Source organism: Alosa sapidissima, chromosome 18 (assembly GCF_018492685.1).
Source record: "Alosa sapidissima isolate fAloSap1 chromosome 18, fAloSap1.pri, whole genome shotgun sequence".
Lineage (NCBI taxonomy): Eukaryota > Metazoa > Chordata > Actinopteri > Clupeiformes > Clupeidae > Alosa > Alosa sapidissima.
In genome coordinates, this window is record NC_055974.1 from 6,682,305 (window position 1) to 6,692,550 (window position 10,246).

General features: G+C 40.4%; 1 long non-coding RNA gene across 2 annotated transcripts; it reads left to right on the forward strand.

Annotated features, from left to right (window-relative positions):
• The first annotated feature begins 904 nt into the window (after positions 1-904).
• LOC121690316 lies at positions 905-6,694 on the forward strand. Of its 2 annotated transcripts, XR_006025038.1 has the most exons (4): positions 942-1,534; positions 3,834-3,917; positions 4,207-4,309; positions 4,999-6,694. It is a non-coding gene; the product is annotated as an uncharacterized LOC121690316 (long non-coding RNA). The 2 variants fall into 2 exon arrangements; XR_006025037.1 differs by having other exon boundaries at positions 905-1,534; positions 3,834-4,309.
• Positions 6,695-10,246: the final 3,552 nt, after the last annotated feature.

The window sequence follows — 10,246 nt, forward strand, 5'->3', positions numbered from 1 at the left end:
ATAAATGTCCTCACTACAACAATTCACTATTAAATAATTGAACTATTTAAACTACTCAACTATTTAACTGTTCAGCCATTTCAACTGTCAGTTGTTATCAACTATGACTCCTGCCAACTGTTTCCAAATAAAAGTTTGTTTGGCCTTTTATGTTAATATACAGTATGTTTATATTTTCATGCACTGGTAATTTCCTCGAAATTAGATTTTCTAGTTATTATTAATATTATTATTATTGAACATTTTCATTTCATAAACTGCAACCCAGGAACGCAACTGGTAGTGTTTTAACATTATTACAAATTTTGTGAACGTCAACTTACTTCACCCAGATTGATACATCGCACACATCCAATCAGTTTGCACCACCTAAATTCATACCAACAAAATAGGCTTAAGCAATTACACTACTGTAGCTTGCAAAAAAATTAGTAATTGTATGGGTTCAGTAGCCTATGTGCCAAAATGTATGTGTGCCTAAGATGTGACCAAACGTTCAATGTCTATGCAGTATGGGGAATACAGCCTACTTTCTCTCGGTTTTTATTACCAAATTTGCGACTGAATGGCCTACATAGCCCCGAGCACGCTTCATTCATCTTTGCTGGACTACACAGATGGCCCGCGAGTACAAAACCCATTCAGTCACTCATTTGCATTGTGTGAGGTGGAAAATTCGTGCCAGCTGGACTCCTCGAACTCGCACGTGCTGCATCTCTCTGACATCTGCAGACTGGACCAGTAATCCTAACCTCCTTTGTTCGTCGGGGTACACCCATTGTTTATTCATCAACCACTTGTTCAACATGATGACTGCCTGCCTACTCCGAAACCACACGTTCGTGCTCAACCGTTATTTGTATAACTTAAGTCCCAAAATAGGCCTTCTGTTACAGCTAGGCATACCACATTTTAGTGTGTAGTTTGCCAAACTTCATTAGCACAGGTAACTCATTGAGAGACACAATATTGCGCAAACCAGCCAAGACGGAAGACAAGACCATATGCTACGCTTTTTTTCTAACTACACATTTAACAGGGTAGCTATCAAAAATATAGGCCTACTAATTTTACACAATAGTTCGCAGTCATGTAGGCTAGGCCAAAAGTGGAATAAATGTGTTAATTCAAGCCAACGAATTTTAATTAAATATAGGCAATCAAAAATAACACTACTGAGGTCTGAATAAATTTGTAAGCAACCGCTGGAGATCATATTATCAGCTTGCGCTTATTATGGGCTACTGCTGATTTCCATGCGGTTGCCTTGGATACCTGTCTCTAAAAAATCCTGCCTGAGCCTGACAACTAGCCTTCTTGAAAGCAGCTGGTCGACACCACCAAGAGAAGAGATGCTGAGATAGACTGCGCTGGGAGGAGTTTTCCCAGCGGACGATGATCTGAATCATTTTCAACAGCAGTCTACTCAATCTCTGACCACATTTCGTATTCTGTTCTTCGCGAATACACCCATGCGATGGAAGAAACCTCCGAATTTTGGCAAATGTAGACATTACACCCCAACGCAGAAAAGGTAGGTTATCAATTCAACCTTTACCACACACGCGTAGACACAACGCTGACAAACAGATGCTTTACAGTCTTTTTGTAGTTGTAATAAAGCACCTCGACTATTTTGTATTTAGACGATGTTGGCTACACGATTAGACCTATCCCTCTTGTTTTTCCAATTCGCAGCCTTTATAAATGGAAATAGCCTATAATACCAGATTTGGAATTGCTGCGATCTAACAATCCTGTGATCGATTTCTGTGTTCTGACAGTGTACTAATTATGTCTTGATCACTTACAACGCAATTAAAAAAGGATGTAGTTGTAAGGCCTGTGGTAAATGGTTTGGGTTCGTAGTTAGAGTAATTAATAATACAAAAACCATACCCTATTTGTTGGATGTCGGATTGTCACCACCGTAGTGGTCGTACCGATAATGACAATACTAATCGCAACATAATTGGTTTGGGCAGACTATGCGTAATTGTATTCTCACTAATGCCGGGGCCATACAAACAGCGCCATCCTGCTTTTTACACATTTTTATCTTACTACCATTCGGACAAAGTATTTATTTCATTGTGTATAGGCTATTATAGTAGCAGTATAGCCTACTTCTAAAATAGCGTATTTGTTAAGTATTTCAGGGCAGTGGAATATTGAATAGGAGCCAAAGGAATTATCAGGTGAATGCAGAACCACCGTTTCCACAGTAAAAACGAATATCAAGAATGCGAGATAGATGGAGTTGACAGGATATGCACAGTAGCCTGCAGTGGTGGAGGCGCGCGCGCACCAAATGAAGGCGCGTGCTGGTCAGCTTTAGTTATTGGTCTACTTATCAGAAAATTCGGTTACCATTAGGTGGGAAATGGCTTCTCACTAACAGGTTTATGTCTCCAATGTCTTATAAATTATGTAGGCTACATATTTTCGCTTAGCACACGATGATGTTTGCATTCAAAAAGTTTGTGGCTTTCATATGGGCTTTTGAGACCATCTTGTGTCACTGTATTTTACTCTCCCCCCAAAAGTAGCATAGCCTACATGTGAGTGTATAGGCTATTATGCCATGGAATGATTATTAGGTTACCTAACATTCAGATAGTTAAGCTACTTGAGTTACAAACTGTTGGAGATTATACATTTGGCAGCCTGAGAGAACGCCCATTGAATGCATCAGACATACAGATTCACATTTCACAAAATGTTCGAATTTTATACAGAAATATGTGTTCTAAAGCCACACTCATTCTTATATTCTCAGCAAGGTCACAATCTTGTGTGCGCAACCTCACTAAGACAAGTCTGCAACAATGGACAAAGTATTCATTATGATACACGCTGCTTTGCAATATGCCTAGTGTGCCTGTGTGTGTGCCAGTGTATGTGGGTGTGTACAAACTTGTGTTCATTGCCACTGTTCCTGTTAGTGTGTGTGTGTGTTTTGTAATCTTGGAGCATCAGTTATTCTGCCAAAACTGCTGTCGGTCACTCCTGTTTTTGGTTGGGGGCCCAGTGTGGAGGTGGGGTGGCCCCCAGAGACCAAAAGCTTATTTTCTTCTTTTTCCTAGTGGGGCTACATGCCTACCATGTTTCATGTGCACCGGTGTCCCAGGAATCGTCAACCAAAAACTGGTGGGGGGGAGGGGGGGGGTCAGTGGTGTATTTCTCTGCTGTGGTCTGCAGCAAATGGATATTTCACATCTACTATGGTCCTTCATTTCCCACAGCACTGCAGTCTTTCCTCATAAAATATTTGCAGATGCCCTATAGCTGTCTATCATCTTGCAAAGTCTTGCCAAGTCTCCCAGCAACTGCTCCTGAGCCTGAAAACTGAAACGGAAACTGGTATAACATAAGAGACAAGCTCTGCAGTTCCTTTCATATGCCTCCCTGATGCTCATTTCACCTTTTGTGGATTACACCACATTTGATGTGTAGGTCATTGTGTAGTAGGCCAAAGGCATATTTTTGACAGCTCATTTATTTACAGGATTGTTCCCCCAGGGGCTCAGCAGCCCTAAGGTTGACTATGACACCATATGCCCCTTTGTACTGGTCAGGTCACTGAAATCAATCTTTATTTTTTTTAGGATCAAATCTCTATGGAAGAATAGTCTCAATGTCATCTGTATACATGCTAGAATGTAAATATGTTCAGTGATACAATTATAAATAACTGTCCCTTCACTATAAGTGACATTGCATAGGCTATTCCATGTGCTGAATAACTGTAATTATTGTCTTATTTTTTATTATTTAGAGATACTTGCTAGACATTAACCCACAGACTTAACTGTGCCAAACACATTTCACAGAGTCCAGCCCCTGACCCCATAGAAATGGAGAATGGATGAAGTTTGGCTACCAGAATCCCCCTGACTGGGACCTCGATTACCCAGGTACAAGTACTGTATATTAAATATCTTTTACACACACTTATGTTTTATACACAACGCTGTGTTTCTGTCTTTCAGTTTTAGTATTTGGAGCACTGCATACACTCGACTAGGTGTGTTCACTCCGTTTGCGTGAATGCTCTATCCATTCAGTCACAGTTTTGCCTTTTAGATGGTTTATGGCTGAAGGCTAAGTCAGCCATGGTGGCCCACATGTAGAGTCACACTTAGCTGCGACGCACACGGTTGCCTTCCACTCTCTGCTGCTTTCCACCTCTCTGCTCCCCTACAGGGCTCTGAAGGATGTCCACACCGAGAGGAGATCAGCGTCCTTACCTGGCCCCCTGCGTGCTCCTGTCCGCTTGGAGGAGTCACCAGAGCGTCCCGTCATTTCGGTAGAAATATCACTAAGACTACTATGTATGCGTTTTTGCCGTGGGAGCGAGCGGCATTTTCAGTATAAAATGGTGTGATGTTATGTTAATTTCATTTTAAATTCAATCAAGCTGCTTGAAATGAAGGGTTCATAATTCGACCACAGTTTAGGTTTGTGTTATGTTGGTCTTGAAAAAAAGAAATTAGATTCGAGAGGGGCTGGGGTGTAAGAAAGGAAGGATTAGGTTGAGTGTGGTGTATTTATAAATGCACAGTATTTTACTGTACCTATCAGCTGTGCTAGAAAAGTCTGACCTGAAGCTAGGCACGACTGTTAAATCAGATTATTATAATCTGCTTCCATGGATGGCGAAGTTTCATATTTGAAGGGTAAGATTTCTTTGTCAGGTCAGGAAGGGCAAATGCTGATGCTGCTGCTCATAGAAAATGTCAGGATGAGCTGATTACCTACCCTCAGTAAGGCTTAAAATTTAGTCACACTTCTGAGCAACACTTTTGCCGCTGGCTATGCAAGGTTTGAATCCTCGCTTAGGCAGTCACGTGAATTTAAGCACTGAGGCGAGCACCATAATTTGGTAATGTTTGTGGGGATTTTAAACCATAACATTTTCTTAGCCTTCTCATATCAAGTTGTACCATAAAAAATGTGCAGTTGCAGTGACTCAGTCCATACCCTTGTTTACTGCAGAAAATGGAGGTGTTGTTTCCATTCCTGAGCACTCCGGAGGAATTCAGCAAGGGGAGAAACCACATGGTGCTTCAGGAAGACGGTCAACCATTTACTGATGTCAAGTAGCTGCACTGAACTAGCATTGAGACAAGCACAAAACGCTTGAAAAGATCTTACCTTTGTGTCCATACTTTTAAGACTGTTACTCTATACCGGCGATCAAGAAATACAGACAATGTGTTACACATACATGTGAGGGCTGCAACTAACGATTATTTTCATAGTCGATTATTTTCTCGATTAATTACTTGTTTCATCGATAAAATGTCAGTAAATAGGGAAAAATGCCATTCAGTGTTTCCCAAAACCCAAGATTATGTCCTCAAATATCTTGTTTTGTCCAGACGAAAAAGATATGCAGTTTACTGTAAAAGAGGAGTAAGCAAAGATGAAAATATTCAAGTTAAATAAGCTGCAGTCAGAGAATTTTGAGATATTTTCCTTAAAAAAATGACACCAACCGATTAACTGCTTACCAAATGGCGATTAACTTAATAGTTGACAACTAATCTAATAATCAATTTATTGTTGCAGCTCTACTATATATTCAACAATATACAATATGTGACCATTAAGGATGAAATCCTTATATGGCAAAGTGAAATCATTTGTATGTGTGAGAGTGAGACCTACTGCTGACAGGTAGAGCATTACACAGAAAGCTGCACCAACTGAAACATATCTTTCAAACGCTTCCTCTAATCTGCTGTCTCACTTTGTGTCCTGCACTTGAGGAAGCAAAAGTGTGTCACACAGACTGGCAAGAGAGAAGTACACGTGAGAGAAGTGGAAGTGTGTTTTTTGCGCAGGTGTTTGAGCTGCGTGGTGGTTCTCCTTTTCTCTTTTTTTCTACACGCCTTTCTCGTCTCTCTTTGTCCTCTCTCTCATCACCCCCTCTGTGGCCTTGGTTGTCTGCAGTGTATTTGCATACCTGTTTGTCTACTACACCCTGCGTGACTGCTTTGTGCTCTTGCCATTTGCATAACCGTGGAACAGAAGAACCAGGTGATGGAGGGTTGCAAGCTCTGTTGTGTATTACTGGATTGATGAGGTGTTTTTCATGCGTTTACTGATGTGCTTTGTTTGAGCTAAAGAAGTTTCTGGCGAATTGTGTTGAGATAACCCTCAATGACCTGGACTCTTCGCACCCTTTTATGTGCTCACGTCATGTGTTCTTTGAGAACACGCACCCTATCCCCACCTTTTAGACACAAATGCTGATGGCTTTTCACTTTCATTTGCAGTGCACTGTATAGGTGTTATCAGACAGGTAACATTTGACTTGCATGCAGTAAGTGTTTCCTTCTAAAGCTTCCCCATAGATGGTGGTAGGTTAGATTTAATAGATTCCTGACTAAATGTATTCCTGGCTTAATCCTTTTGGATTTGGATTAGTGCTGCGGTCAGTAATTTCATGCATTTAGGTAATGGATTAATGGATTGCTTTGCTGATGTAAGAGTTTGAGGTTAATATTAAGTCGTGATTTTGATGTTGTGATGTCAATTTGTGGTTTTGATCAACAGTACATCTTCAGTTGTCCAAGATATCTATGAAATGATAACCTAAATTACGTGTTTTCTTGTAGGAAGTACATAACCCAACATACAATCTAAGATCCTTGCTATTCAGTAGACCTAATTAGCATTCTTTGCAGAACTAAAAAAACACAATACATTTTTCAACCACATATGGCGAGCTGCTATCTAACCAGTGCACTACAACTGAAATAATGAAAATAGAGACAAAACAAACTAACATGGATATGCTTACAGTTCCCCTGTGGCAACACTAACATCTAAAAAGACTAATCGCACATCTTAGAGACTAACACCTCTCTCTTTCTCTCTGTGATGTCTGTTTCCCTGCATAGCGGGCTGCAACACATTTCCTCCCCTTTTGCTGTCTCCCTGCTAACACTGATTTTAACAACTGTTTTTCCCTTTCCCTCTTCAAATACTAATGATGCCTAACACCACTAACAAGGTTGCTTATGAGCTTACTGTAGATTGCCTATCGCGTCTTATTTCTTGCTTGCTGTCGTAGCTGGAGGTGAACATTCTCAGAACAAGAGTGGCCCTCTGAAATGTAAACATTCCTTTGGTGTTCCAGAATGTTTTGAGAATGTTTTCTGCTCAGCTTGTTCTTTCCAAGACTGTGGCTATGCAACTTAGAGTACCCTGCATCATATTCTCTCCCCCTGGTACTCATTCTCCTTCTTTACATGTGTGCACTCTGTGTGTGTGTGTGTGTGTGTGTGTGTGTGTGTGTGTGTGTGTGTGTGTGTGTGTGTGTGTGTGTGTGTGCGTGTGTGTGTGTGTGTGTGTGTGTGTTTGTACATACTGTGAATGGAATGCTGCATGAGACAACAGGCTTTGCCATAAGCTCTTGGAACACTGTATGTAAAACTAACCCTCACCAGGACAATCCTGGTCTGCTAACCAGAACTAACAGCGATTAACCAACAAACATTCTATTAACATCTTCTGCCTCCAGTCACACCTCCTTAATTGCATCCACTTTGCCTACTTCCTCTGGTAAACTGACATGCGTTGGGTATATTGTGTATTTGTGTGTGTGCGTGCATGGATGTTAATGTGTCTTCAGAGTGGTATGATTTGTATGTTGTGTAGGTGAATGCTATGGGTGTGTGAGGTACTAAATGGTGATGTATATTCTCATTAAGAAAGTAGGCAATTAGATTGCCAAGGCTTTTTTTTTTATCTTATTCTTGTGCCTTGTAAAAGGTTCTTCTTTGTCACTTCCTGATGTGTGCGTAACACTTTACTACTAACCTACAATCTCACGGCGCTATAGTTGCGCTATTACTAACCTACAATCTCACAGCGCTATAGTTGCGCTATTACTAACCTACAATCTCACAGCGCTATAGTTGCGCTATTACTAACCTACAATCTCACGGCGCTATAGTTGCGCTATTACTAACCTACAATCTCACAGCGCTATAGTTGCGCTCTTACTAACCTACAATCTCACGGCGCTATAGTTGCGCTATTACTAACTTAATCTCACTGTAGTTTGTGCCCTTGCTTCCAGTTGCTTACGACCTGGAATATGCTGACTAACCACTAACACAGTGTTTCTCAAAGTGTGGTCCGGGGACCACTGGTGGTCCGCAAGCTATCCCAAGTGGTCCGCGAGCAGATGTGGTTAAATATAATATAGATAAGTTGTTTGCAATATTGAACCAACTTGTATGTAAATCCAAACAGTTCTACAACACTGTCTATGTAAGATATGCCAGTTTAAATCATATGAATCCTCTGACACAATAACCAAAGTGCAAAGACAATAAGCAAGGTGGTTCAGTGAGTAGGCCTATTGTGTAGGCTAATATAGCTATACTGTTGAAGTAGGTCTAATCTTTTTTTTTTTAGCTAGGTAGTCCGTGCGTTTCTTTTTTATTGGTTAGTTAAGTGGTCCTTCGTCTGAAAAAGTTTGAGAAACACTGCACTAACAGAATGATCTGTATCTGAGGTGTCTTGCTGAGGGTCACGTCTTTTGCCTTTCACTGTGACAATAGCCAGCCATGTTGACATCACATGTAGTTGCAGTTCTAAAACTGCCTTTATCCAGTATAATTCTATTTTGGTTGTGCTCAGATTTGGCAGACAGATCTTCAAGTAAATCTATTAAATCATTCATTTAAAAGGCCAGTCTTGAGTAGATGAAAGAAAACCTCAGCAGGATATTTCTGTGGCAGACAAATTGTGATTTTATTAACATTCATATCAGTAGTCTCACACACTAAACACAGGGTCACAGTTAGATTCCCAGTGAGATCTTCATTAAGCTATGATCATTTGTAGCCACTTTCAATCATGCTGGCCTTAAAGGCCCCATATTCTACAGACACCAAAAAACAAAGGGCCGTTGTGTGATTCAAGTAATGTGAACATTCTCTTAGCCTGAGGTGGTAGAGCAGTCTAATCAGTAATCAGTAGATGCTAGACACAGAGTCTCCCAGGAATATGTTGTGAGGGTCTGTCCAAGGGTACGTCCCAACAGATGCTCCCCGGGAGCTCTGGACTGGCCTTCTCTGGGCCTCACTGTAGACCCCTGCTGTTTTAATGTGTGTGTGACCTTTTCGGAAGGCTAAGAGCTGATGCTAGTGTTATTCGAATATGTGCTGTGCTGAAATCCTGCTCTTTGTGGGTACTGGAAATGACAAGACTAACGTCTTAGGCCTTTACTCGCGCTGGTAAGTTTGCTTCGCCAGTTTGCTTCCTTGCTTTGGTACTAACCTGTCTCTTCTTTACCTAACACTTCCCTGCATCTCCTTTTCAGTTGTGTCACTTGCATTTCCTACTACTCTCTAACATTCTAAACCGTCCTCAATCTAGCACCACAATCTGCAATCGGTTAAGGGTTCTGCATGCTTTTAGCAACTGATTCAAATTGAAAACAGAATTATTTTAAAAAAAAAGGTCATATGATGAAATTATATGCTTATAGCATGAGAAATATTTGAATAGTTGTTAAAAGCATACAGTACTATAAATGTAGTGATGTAGTAATCTGAGTGATCTGTGTGATCCTCCTTGTCATGGTGAATAACTGGTGGATTTTTTTTTATTTTTACTTACTCTTAGGCTTAACATAGTGTTACTAATTTAGTCAGACGAGGTGCAGCACTAACAACACTAACCAAAATAAACACTAACAATCAATTAACAACTAACTAACAATTCTAATAAACTAACCCGAATGGACACCTGTGTTAAGATTATGACGAATGTGAATTTCCCATGACTATATGCTGATTTCAAGTCAAATCAATTGAATAATGAACATGTAATTTGACTTTCAACTTATAAGATCTCCAAATTGATTTCTGGGTAAATCAAAAAGAGATTGAGAAAAACTACATTCCAGCATATAAGCTCACCAAAAACCAGGAAACACTACTGCACTTTAATGCATAGAGCTTAAAGTGTGTTGTGTTGTTGATCAATCTCGCAAAAGGTTGCTTAGTTTCCATGGAGATCATACTGTCAGCTTTAATGGTCTCACCTTGACAGATGTCTCGCCTCTTGCATTTGAAATCACCACAAGTCTAGTCTGCACTGGCACCTGGAGAGAATCTCTGTGTTGCACAATGCACAAAGCATTGATTGTAAATATAACCACACTGCTTCCCTGATAGATTTGGAATTAAATCCTGATCCAAAATATTTTCACTGGATA